Raw genomic sequence first — 11,367 nt, 5'->3', positions numbered from 1 at the left:
ATAAAGTTGAATGATTCAGGATGCTAAACTGAACAAGCAATAATGGTCGGTAGAAACAAATAAGATACAAAAAACAAATACATTGACTCCAATGAGCATATTGCATTAAGCGAATTAAACCAAGACATCTCAGCCATGCACAAAGAACATACATAGCAGGTTCAATATTGGAATTCAAATTTCCAACGCAAGAAGTAAGAAGGTTAAAACCAATGAAGCCTGAGACCTCTCGATCACACATATCATGTATAGCGTTTATCAGTGCGCCAGTACAATCCACAGTTTTAAACAAAACAACCAACATTAAAGCTTAAACAAATATGCCATGATACACTTATGCACATGCCATAATGTACTTGATTGTTACTTTCAATACATTACTCTTTGCTTCGGGAATAACTTAATACCAAAGTGCTTGATTTTCCTCTTGCAATATAAACAACTTCATCGACAATAATGTCTAATTATAATCACTTACCATTATATCAGTTTCTCCCATTTGCTTTCAACTTAGAGGAGTCTTCTCAAAAGCAAAACTAAAATGAGAGACTGAAAAACAGAAAAATCACCTGATTCAAGAAATTAGTTGACTCCTTAACCACACCGTGGAATCTTTCATCATCGAACCATCCAAAATTTGTCACTCTGCATAACAATTGAATCAAAGACGCAGTGACAAACGGCTGCAGTTTCGGTCCTCTAGTCGCCAAATAGTTGAAAATATATCTCCCTGGTAAATTAAAACAAATAATCAAATCTCGTTTCAGAAATTAAAAAAATATAAAAAGAAAAAAAGGAAAGTGAAAGAAACACTCAACATACAGATATCGAGGCGAAGATTCAAAGCGAGGCTATGATCAGTTACTTGTTTCAAAAGACTAGAGCTAGCAAGCATCAAAGCATAAGGAGTCAAAGCATTCTCGAGAATGTACTGGCATTGCGAGATGTAATCAGTGTTAACCAAGAAGCATCTCAAAGTGTTCTCCGCGTGAGCTCTCTCAGCCGAGTCCTGCGAATTGTACAACCTCTCGCATAATGCTTCTAACTGCTTCAAGTTCTCCATTACCTCGATTACATGAAGCATATCAAATCGATTTGAGCATTTCAAAAAAGAAAAAAAAAATATGATAATAAGGAGATGATATTGTGTTGCGGAATACATCTATCGGTTAGAACAAAATCGCAACTGATAATTTGAGAAAATAAAAATGATGGTAAAGAAGACACAAATGTTACGTGAAAACCTCCTAAATAATATAGGGTAAAAACCACAGGCAACGGTAGAAGAATTTCACTATGAGAAAATAGAAATTACAACTTCTCTCGATCTAACAAAGAGAAAACAATAACTATTCTCTCTTGATAAAAAGGAGAAAACAACTCTCAAGGAAACTCTCTAAATTCTCTAGTATTGGGAGAAAGCTAGAATGATTTGGGATTATTTTGAAGCTAAATGGGATAGGGTATTTATAGTTGAAGCTTAAAGACTAATCTTGTAAATACCCTAAAGTGTAGGGACTAAATTGTAATTATCCCTTTACAATAAATCAGCAAAATCTTCTCCCTTTTTGACTAAAATTTTCGGCGCATTAATGCACCACCGAAAAAACACTTAAAATTGTTGAATTTTCAACAATTCTTGGCTACCAAAAAAATTGACTTTTAACAATCTATCATTTGAAGATTTGATTGGAACAATCATATCTTCACACCATTCTTTCTACCTTGTACCTTCATGTTGTTTACATTTCTGACAGGCCACAGGAGGATCGACACCAGGTAAATTTATCAGCATTGATTGCTTTCGTCATGAAATCTGCTATGTTGTCTTTGGTATGGATCTTCTGCATATCTATCGTCCATTCTTCCACCTTTTCACGAATGAAATGGTACTGAACTCGTATGTGCTTTGTCCTTGAATGAAATGTTGAATTCATTGCTAGATGCAAGGCGCTTTGACTATCACAAAACAGAGAGACATACTCTTGATTGTGCCCAAGCTCCTCCAATAACATCTTCAACCAAATTACTTCTTTATTGGCTTGTGTAGCTGCTACATATTCTGCCTCTATTGTGAAAATAACCACAACTGATTACAATTTTGAAACCCAACTTACAGCTCCACCAACAACTTTGAACACATATCTTGTAGTAGATTTGCTTTTATCCAAATCTCCTGTATAGTCAGAATCTACATACTCATTTATTAGTAAGTTTGATCCTCCGTAATATAATGCAACATTTGAGATCCCTTTGATATATCTCAGGATCCTCTTTACTGTATTTAATGCTCTTTGTCTGGATTCGCCATGTACCGACTAACCACTCCCACTACTTGTGCAATGTCTGGTCTTGTGCATATCATAGCAAACATTAAACTTCCCACTGCTGATGCATACGGTACTCGAGACATCTTCATCCTCTCTTCTTCACTGCTAGGACTCATATTGGAGGATAATTTGAAGTTAATAGGAAGAGGGGTAGAAATTGGCTTACAATCTTGCATGTTGAATCGTGACAAGATCTTCTTCAAGTAATTCTATTGTGAAAGCCAAATCTTCCTATTACTTCTGTCTCGGTGAATTTGCATCCATAGAATCTTATTTTCTGATCTCAAGTCCTTCATTTCAAATTCCCTAGCCAGTTGTGCCTTCAATTCTTCAATATGATCTTTGTTGGGTCTTACAACCAACATGTCATCCTCATACAACAACAAAATAACAAAAACATTATCACCAAACCTCTTGAAATAAGCACAAGGGTTTGTGTTAAATCTGTTGTATCCAAGGCAAATAATGAAGGAATCAAATCTCTTATATCAACACCTCGGCGCCTGCTTTAGACTGTACAGAGATTTGTTCAACCTGCAAACCAAGTTCTTCTTTTCTTTTTCTTTAAAACCTTCAGGCTGGAGCATGTAAATCTCTTCTTCAAGATTTCCATGAAGAAAAGTTGTTTTAACATCTAATTGCTCTAGATGTAAATTAAGTGTAGCACACATTGCCAAGACTACTCGAACTGTTGTTAGTCGAACCACAAGAGAAAAGATTTCATTGAAATCAATAACTTCTTTTTGAGCATATCTTTTGACCACCAGTCTTGCACGATACCTCTCAACTTGATCGTCATCATTTCGCTTGATTTTTGAGGGCCCATTTGTTACCAATTGGCTTCCTTCCTTGTGGTAGTGGAACAAGGTCCCATGTATTATTTTTATGAAGGGCTTCAATTTCTTCTTGCATCGCCATCATCCACAGTGAAGCATCTGAGCTGTTTATTACCTCCTGGTATGTTGATGGCTCACAGTCCTCTGTTAAAAGGCAGTATGCAATATTTCCTTCTATAACATAATCTGAGTGACAATTGAGACGTCTTTTCACACGATCTGATTGACGAGTTGTTAGAGTTTCAGAACTCTCTGGTTCTTGTTCATCATGTGCTGGTTCTGCTTCAGAAAAATCTCCTTGTTCAACCTCCTTTTCCACATGTATCTATGTAGTCTCTGACTTTTCAGTGCTATCATCGTCTTCTTTTCTTTGTAGTTTATATTCTACAAAGATAACATCCCTACTAATGATCACTTTGCAGGTAGTGAGATCCCACAATAGATACCCCTTTACTCCATCAGCATACCCCAAGAATTTGCATTTCCTGGATTTTAGATCCAACTTTGAAATTTATTGTGAGTTGTACATCACGTACACAATACTTCCAAATACATGGAGGTTTTAATAATCAGCTGGTTTAGCAGTCCATATCTCTATTGGTGTCTTTAGTTCTATTACAGTTGATGGAGATCGATTCACCAAATAACAGGCGGTATTGACTGCTTCTTCCCAGAATGATTTTTCTATGCCTGCATCCCTCAACATTGCTCTTGTTCTTTCTAACAATGTTCTGTTCATCCGCTCTGCCACTCTATTTTGTTGAGGATTGTTCGCCACTGTGACCTATCTTTTGATGTATTCTTTCCTGCAAAAGTCATCAAATTCTTCACTTGTGTATTCTCCTCCATTATCTGTTCTGAAACACTTGATCTTATTTCCAGAATCAAGTTCCACCCATGCTTTGATGTTTTTGAAAGTTGAAAACACATCTGACTTCTTCTTAATAGGTTACACCAAACATCTCCTGGACTAGTCATCAATAAATGAGACAAAATATTTTGCTCCACCTAGGGATGTAACTGGTGCTTGCCATACGTCAGAGTGAACCAATTCTAGAACATTTTTGCCTCTAGAATATGACGTGTTGAATTTCAACAGGTGCTACTTACTTGTTATGTAATGCTCACACAAAGTAATTGATACATTTGTTAAGCTTGAAAGTAGTTTTTTCTCCACAAGGACTTTCATCACCACAAGCGCTCCACGGAACACCTTCATGATTCCTTTCTGTGTTTCAATCTTTCTTGCATTATTATTTAACAATCCGTAGGATAATAAATTTTTCTTCAGGCCTTTCACGTGACGCACATCTCGAACAACTTTAATTGTTTCATCATACATCTTCAATTTGATGGTTCCCACGCCAACAATCTCTAAGGCATGATTATTGCAACTATACACAGATCCTCTTGAGACAGGTTCATAATGATGGAATCATTCTCTTCTTGAGGTCATGTGATATGTTGCTCCTGAATCAATGAGTCATATATCTGTAAATCTCTTTCTACCTTCCAAGGTGGTTGACGTTTCATAACATAGAGCACCTCTATCATCTGAAGTGTTTACGGTATTGCCTTGTGGATTGAAGTTTTTATTTAGACTCCAACAATCATTCTTCAAGCGACCCTTCTTTCCACAGTTGTAGCACTTTAAATTCTTTTTGATTCTCGACTTTGATCTACCATGTTTGTGACTGCTGCTTTGGCCATGTTCTGTTGATCTCTCTCTCATCGTTGTCAACGCTTCTGCTTGTTGCAGATTTACTTGTCTGTCTTCTTGTTCTTCCGTCGATTTTCTTCTTATAGAACAACAGCTGTAACGTTATCGAAGACTAGACTGGTGACATTACTGTTTTTCAAGTTGATGATGAGTTAATCATACAAATCAAGTTGACTTTGAAGTAGAAGTTCAGCATGTTCTAGTTCTCCTATTGTACATCTTAAGGATGTAAGCTAAGAAAGTAAAGTGTTCAGCGTGTTTAAGTGCTCTGTCACTGAAGTAGATTCTGGTATTCGGAGAGTGTACAATTTCCTCTTAAGGAAAATTTTATTGTGCAGTGATGTAACCTCGTACAATTTGGTGAGATGATCACATATCTCCTTAGTTGTCTTCTCCTCCTCAATGCTTGACAATACTTCATCTGCTAATGCTAGATGAAAGTTTGCCATAACATTCTCGTCCATTTCGATCCATTTGTTGTCATCTATGAAATCTACCGCCCTTTCACTGATAGCTGCTAGACAACCGTCTTTCCTCAGGATGACCTTCATCTTCAATTTCCACAATGAGAAATTTCTCCCATTGAACTTTTCAATATCAAATTTCGTTGTCATAGCTTCTATTACGGATAGCTTCCACTATTTCACTATCGTGAATAGTTCTATGGAACCTTCAAAGAATTGGTAATACCTTCTTACTTTCTTATGTTGGAGGATCCACCTTTTGATGGTAACCACAAAGACAATCAGTAGATATTACACACTCTAAATTCTCTAGTATTGGGAGAAAGCTAGAATGATTTGGGATGGTTTTGAAGCTAAATGGGATAGGATATTTATAGTTGAAGCTTAAGAACTAATCTTGTAAATACCCTAAAGTATAGGGACTAAATTGTAATTATCCCTTTACAATAAATCAACAAAATATTCCCTTTTTTTACTAAAATTTTTGGTGCATTAATGCACCACCGAAAAAACATATAAAATTGTTGAATTTTTAACAATTGTTGGCCACAAAAAATGACTTTTAACATATTGATCATAGTTTACCTTGTTTGGATCGCAAGAGGAAAATCTAGAAAGCAACGATTTAGTTGAATGAAGAAGAAGAAGAAGAAAACGAAAATATAATACTATGGAGATATCGAAGAAGGAAAAGGAGGGTTTGATTTTGTTTTTCTACGATGGGATGGAGGAATCAACAATGATGTTTTTTTCATTTTATTTTTCATTTTTATTTTTCATTTTTTCTTGCCTAGCTTGGTTTATTGGGTTTGTGGACTATTCCGTATTGGTCTACCTTTGCTTTTTTAACCGTTCGACTGAGGCTTTTTAACCAACAAAAAACTGATTTATGAATTTTAATTTTTTTTAAGAAACTAATTTTTAAAATGTTAAAAATGCATTATCTATTCTATTTTCATTAAAAATATCAATTGAAACCACATTATCTCTCTTACAAATTTCGCAAATAAAACTTAATATATGATTTAATTAAATAACACATCATTTCTCTCTTATTTTTATAATATGATACGATTATAAATATAATATATATTTATAATCTTTATCAATATAGTTGTAATGTACATATTCTTTACAGACGTAGTTGTTTGAATAAGAGGTATCAAAAGAGAATAATATTTCTTTTAATTACTAAAAACATTCAAAGAGTTAAATTTTTTATCTATTAAATATACCTAAAAAAATATTTATTCAATTAAAATTGAAAACTTTCAATAATAGATAAAACGTTATCTCATATCTCTAAAGTATAAATTAAATTAATTATATACCATTTAATCACCTCAATTAATAAAATCAATTAAAGTACTTTAATGATTATAAGAAATATTTTTCTTTCTTGAGTTTGAAATTTGAATAACTATTTTATAAAATTCGAACAACTATTTTATAGGATATATATAGTTTAACAATAATAAAAAAAATATAAAAAGATATTATCGTATAATCATTTTAAACTATTAAAAAGAACTAAATCAATAGTATATAAAATCTTCCCTTGTCTTAATTTGTATGAAACTTGAAAAAGAAAATTAGAGTAACATTATAATAATTGTAAAAATTGCATACGCCTTCTACATTTGTGGCGGACCATATTCCATCAATACAACACATCATTGTTGTTAATAGTTTAAGCATTGGGTAATTTTTTCCGATTGGCTTTCGTATTATTCTAAAAGATGGGCGCTGCCTGCGCTCTTTCAAAAAAGAAAGCTCGAAGAGAACGGTAGCCTTGCGTTCAAGATTGGAAAACGTATATTAATTGAATCTGCCCCGATTGTCGACCATATGAAGTCTTAGGACATCAGCAATCAATGTACACAATTCTTGCAATAATTGGAATATTATATAATTCTGTTATTGTAAGTTCAATTGGCAAAACTTTCTGCCAACTACAATCGGCAGCTGCAAATACCAAACTTCTTCCTTCCATTGAAAAAAAAACGTCCAAAATTGTTACATAATCTCACGGATTTCCCTCAAATTAATCGAGGACGAAAATAAGCGTTCTACTTTTGCTACAATGGAGATCAAATACCTTATTTGCTTCTCGTCTTAGCATCTCCTTTAATAGCCGTATTCTGACATAATCCATGATCAGGACAATGTCAGTACTCGATAGTAATAGGACGTATGATATAAAAGAACAAGAATCGCTTTAGATTGTGAAATGCAAACCTGAATTGTCCATGGGGTTGGCCATAGGCACCGGCTCGGGTTCTTTTATTTCAACAACCACACAATCAGACATCAAGAATGTCTTGGCCACTGAAGCTGCATGCTCTAAGCAACATCTCACCACCTATATTAAGAAAAATGCAACTTCACTTGTCTATAACCATAAGAGAAGCTGAGAAAGAATCTCGGTTTAACATGCAAGCAAAATGGCTTAACCATATTCCAAAGAAATCTTATTATTTAGAATGTTAGTCTGTTTTGAAATCAGAAATACTTTCCACCGCCTTATGACTTATGAGGCAGATTCTTACTAACCTTGGTTGGATCAATAATTCCTGCACTCATAAGTTCCAGTGGCAGCATTGAACCCATACCTAGGGTTATCATCAGAGAGCACCTGCAAATAAATTAAATAGCAGAAGGGAAGACCACATCTATTAGCAGACTATATAAAAATGGTGGTCTACTGCTCATGATAACTTCGAAACATTACATCTCATACCTTCTCGCTGACAACACTTCCATTAAAACCAGCATTCTTAGCTATCAATTTTAGAGGGTAACTCAATGCTCTTTTAACAATATCTGCTCCAACCTGTAACAAACAAATCAAGAAACTTAGTATGAATGGAACTTGGAACAATCTGGAATCTCCAATGAACAGGTTAGCTTTCGGTAAGTTGCCAAGACAAGGCTTACCTTTTCTTCATCATTAGCAAGTGAATCCTTAATGGAATCCAGTATAGAAGCAAGTCTTAGCAATGTAAATCCACCACCGACAACAATACCTTCCTCAACTGCTGCCTGAAAATCGGTAAAATCTTCCAGTTTTTTATGGGATTGGAGAACAATATTTAAATACAATCAACTTGAAAAGCTCCAAGATGTACCTTGGTTGCATTTAGAGCATCTTCTACTCTCAATTTCTTTTCTTTAAGTTCTGTTTCAGTTTGAGCTCCAACCTTCAAATTTCAAAAGAAAATTACACAACAAATTAAATATAAATGACATTAATTTATTTAGTCAAATTTCATTCAGATAAACTTCTTCAACTAACCAGTGGTTTACCTGGATCACTGCCACACCACCAGATAATTTTGCAATCCTTTCATTAAGTTTTTCCTTCTCATAGTCCTGTTCTGCAGCCTGCAGTGAAGTAAAGTGCCTTAGATTTGGACAATGCAAAAACAAGAAATCTAAAAGAAATACTCGTAACAACAATTAGCATAAACTTAAATAACAACCTCAATGAGATTTTTAATCTGTACAATTTTTTTGTTCACTGCATCCTGGGTGCTTCCATCACCCACGATGGTGGTTGTATCTTTGGTAAGAACTACTTTAGAAGCATTGCCCAAGACTTCTTTTCCAGCTTTGTCCAAGGAAAGTCCAATCTCATCTCTGATAACAGTACCTGGACACAAAGATATAAATCTTGCAGTAATTATTTAGAGCATAAGCTGCGTGTACTTGACAGTGTGCATGCTCGTGTGTATGCTTGAGAGAAGTGTTGGGAGCAATAAAGTAAAAAAAAATGAGAGTTTTAAAAACCTCCAGTAAGAATAGCAATGTCATCAAGGTACTGGCTCTTGCGTTCTCCGAAACCAGGAGCTTTGAGGGCAGCAATCTTCAAAGAGCCTCTAAGTTTGTTCACAACCAGAGTTGCTAAGGCTTCCTGTTCAATGTCTTCAGCGATTATCAAAATTGGGAATCCACTTCTAATAGCATCTTCCAGGATGTTAACAAGATCTCTTGCATTTGTTATCTTTTTATCAACCAGTAGCAACTGCAACCAGAATGCACAGGCAATTGTCAACCTGAATAACAATTGCACTTAGCAATTAACCACAATTGCACTTGGCAATTAACCACAAATAACATGACAATGGCCGACATTAAACTGATCTTCTATAGCCAAACATAATGACTTGAAGATAGATTAACAAACCTTGACACCTTCAGCGATCAGACCTTGTACAAGAACAACCGATGTTGTCGTTCCATCACCAGCCATGTCGTTTGTTTTAGAAGCTGCTTGTCTAACTAACTTAGCCCCAATATTCTCAACTGGGTCCTCCAACTCAACCTTGAAATTGATACAGGAACAACATTTAACCAGTCAATAAACCATTAAGTGAGACATTTAACATTGGAAAATACTTAAACTTGTGCAAGCAAGCAAGCAAATTTAAATTCTAATCCGATAACTAGTTAGAGAAAGGGTATACCTCTTTAGCCACTGTCACACCATCATTGACAATTTTGGGGGGAGCCATATTTGCTTTCAAGAACAACATTCCTACCTTTAGGGCCAAGAGTGACTCCAACCAAATCAGAAAGCTTGTTTACACCAGTCTACGAATAAAGAACACAAAGTAAGATTGAGCAAAAAATATAAAGCCTCTGAATTTTGAACTTCGGTTAAACACTAGTCAGGCATTCATAATCATTTGAAACAATGACTCGCTTGCAATTTCTTTATGGCTGACCCGTCCTTGTTGAAATGCAGCTCTTTTTCTGCATAAATCTTGGGCAGGCGAGATCTTCTAAGACCAACATTTCGTCTACTAACAAAAGAGGATGAAGAAATGGAAGCGAAAGATGACAATCCGTTTGAAGAAGATGGAAACTTCTTGTCCATAACCAGACCATTAGGTGCAATAAATGAGCCAACTGAAGAAATGGCTGAGAAAGAGGATGCCATCTTACACTTCTATTGAGCTGAAAAATATTCAAAATGTTAAAACGAAAGCAAGTTTCTGGATAAGTAAATATTAGTACCAAAATGAATAGTAAATAAACAGAGATAATTAAAACGAGGGGGAGAGAGAGGCAGGTGAAGGGAATAAAGAGCAGTAAAGACGGGAAGAAGTATCAACGAATACGGAGGGAATAAGAGAGGAACGATAGAAAAGAAGAAAACGCAGTATAGAGTAGAGAACGACGTGAAAAGGGATGCTGTAGATGGTGGGCGGAGGTACGGAGGAGCTAACGTGAGAACGAGTGAGCCACTGTGGTCATGCGTCGACCGGTGAGGGAAGGAGGAAGATGGCGACCTGAGGTACGGACGGGCCACCGTGGCGATGACGGTCTTCCGGCGCAGATGGTGAAATGGAGGAAAAGAGAATAAGAAGAAGATAAAGTACACTCTACCTTTTTCAGGTTTTTGAGGAGATTTTGCTGTGCTCTACTGAAAATGCTACCTCCATTTCGGATTATAAGTTCTATAAAGCCGGACAAACCTAACTTTTGGTTTAGTCTGTACCGTTGGATTTCTCCTAGTATAATCATTTCTCTTGTCCCGTTTTGCGTCTTGTTATCGTGGAACAATCTAGAATCATTACTCCTCACAATTCTAGTAAAGAGAAAATAACCTCAGTTACAAAAAATCTCACATAATATACGATTTTAACCAATTTTTTTTGGATTTGTTAAAATGACCAACAAAATCGCAATGCGATCGCTAATTCGCAACGCGATCTCCATTATCGCAAATTCGCGTTGCATTTCGCGTTGCGATAGTTGGAAATCGCGTTGCGATGGTATACAATGTCGTTGCGATTTTCCCAATTCGCAATGCGAATAAGTAAATCGCAACGCGAATTGGGAAAATCGCAATGCGATACTGACTATCGCAATGCGATACTGACTATCGCAATGCGATAATACAAAATCGCAACGAGATACTGACTTTCGCAACGCGATTCTGACTTTCGCAACGCGATTTACATAGCGCCATTCGTATTAACGCGTATTTTTTTTTCAAATTCCAAACACGA

The 11,367-nt window shown here is 35.7% G+C and overlaps 1 pseudogene; it reads right to left on the bottom strand.

Annotated features, from left to right (window-relative positions):
- Window positions 1–7,308: 7,308 nt before the first annotated feature.
- Window positions 7,309–10,879, bottom strand: LOC120115548 (annotated as a pseudogene).
- Between the last annotated feature and the right edge of the window lie 488 nt (window positions 10,880–11,367).

The sequence above is a fragment of the Hibiscus syriacus genome, unplaced genomic scaffold (genome assembly GCF_006381635.1).
Source record: "Hibiscus syriacus cultivar Baekdansim isolate YM2019G1 unplaced genomic scaffold, ASM638163v2 tig00110266_pilon, whole genome shotgun sequence".
NCBI classification, from domain to species: Eukaryota; Viridiplantae; Streptophyta; class Magnoliopsida; order Malvales; family Malvaceae; genus Hibiscus; species Hibiscus syriacus.
This window is presented reverse-complemented; position numbering and strand designations above follow the sequence as displayed.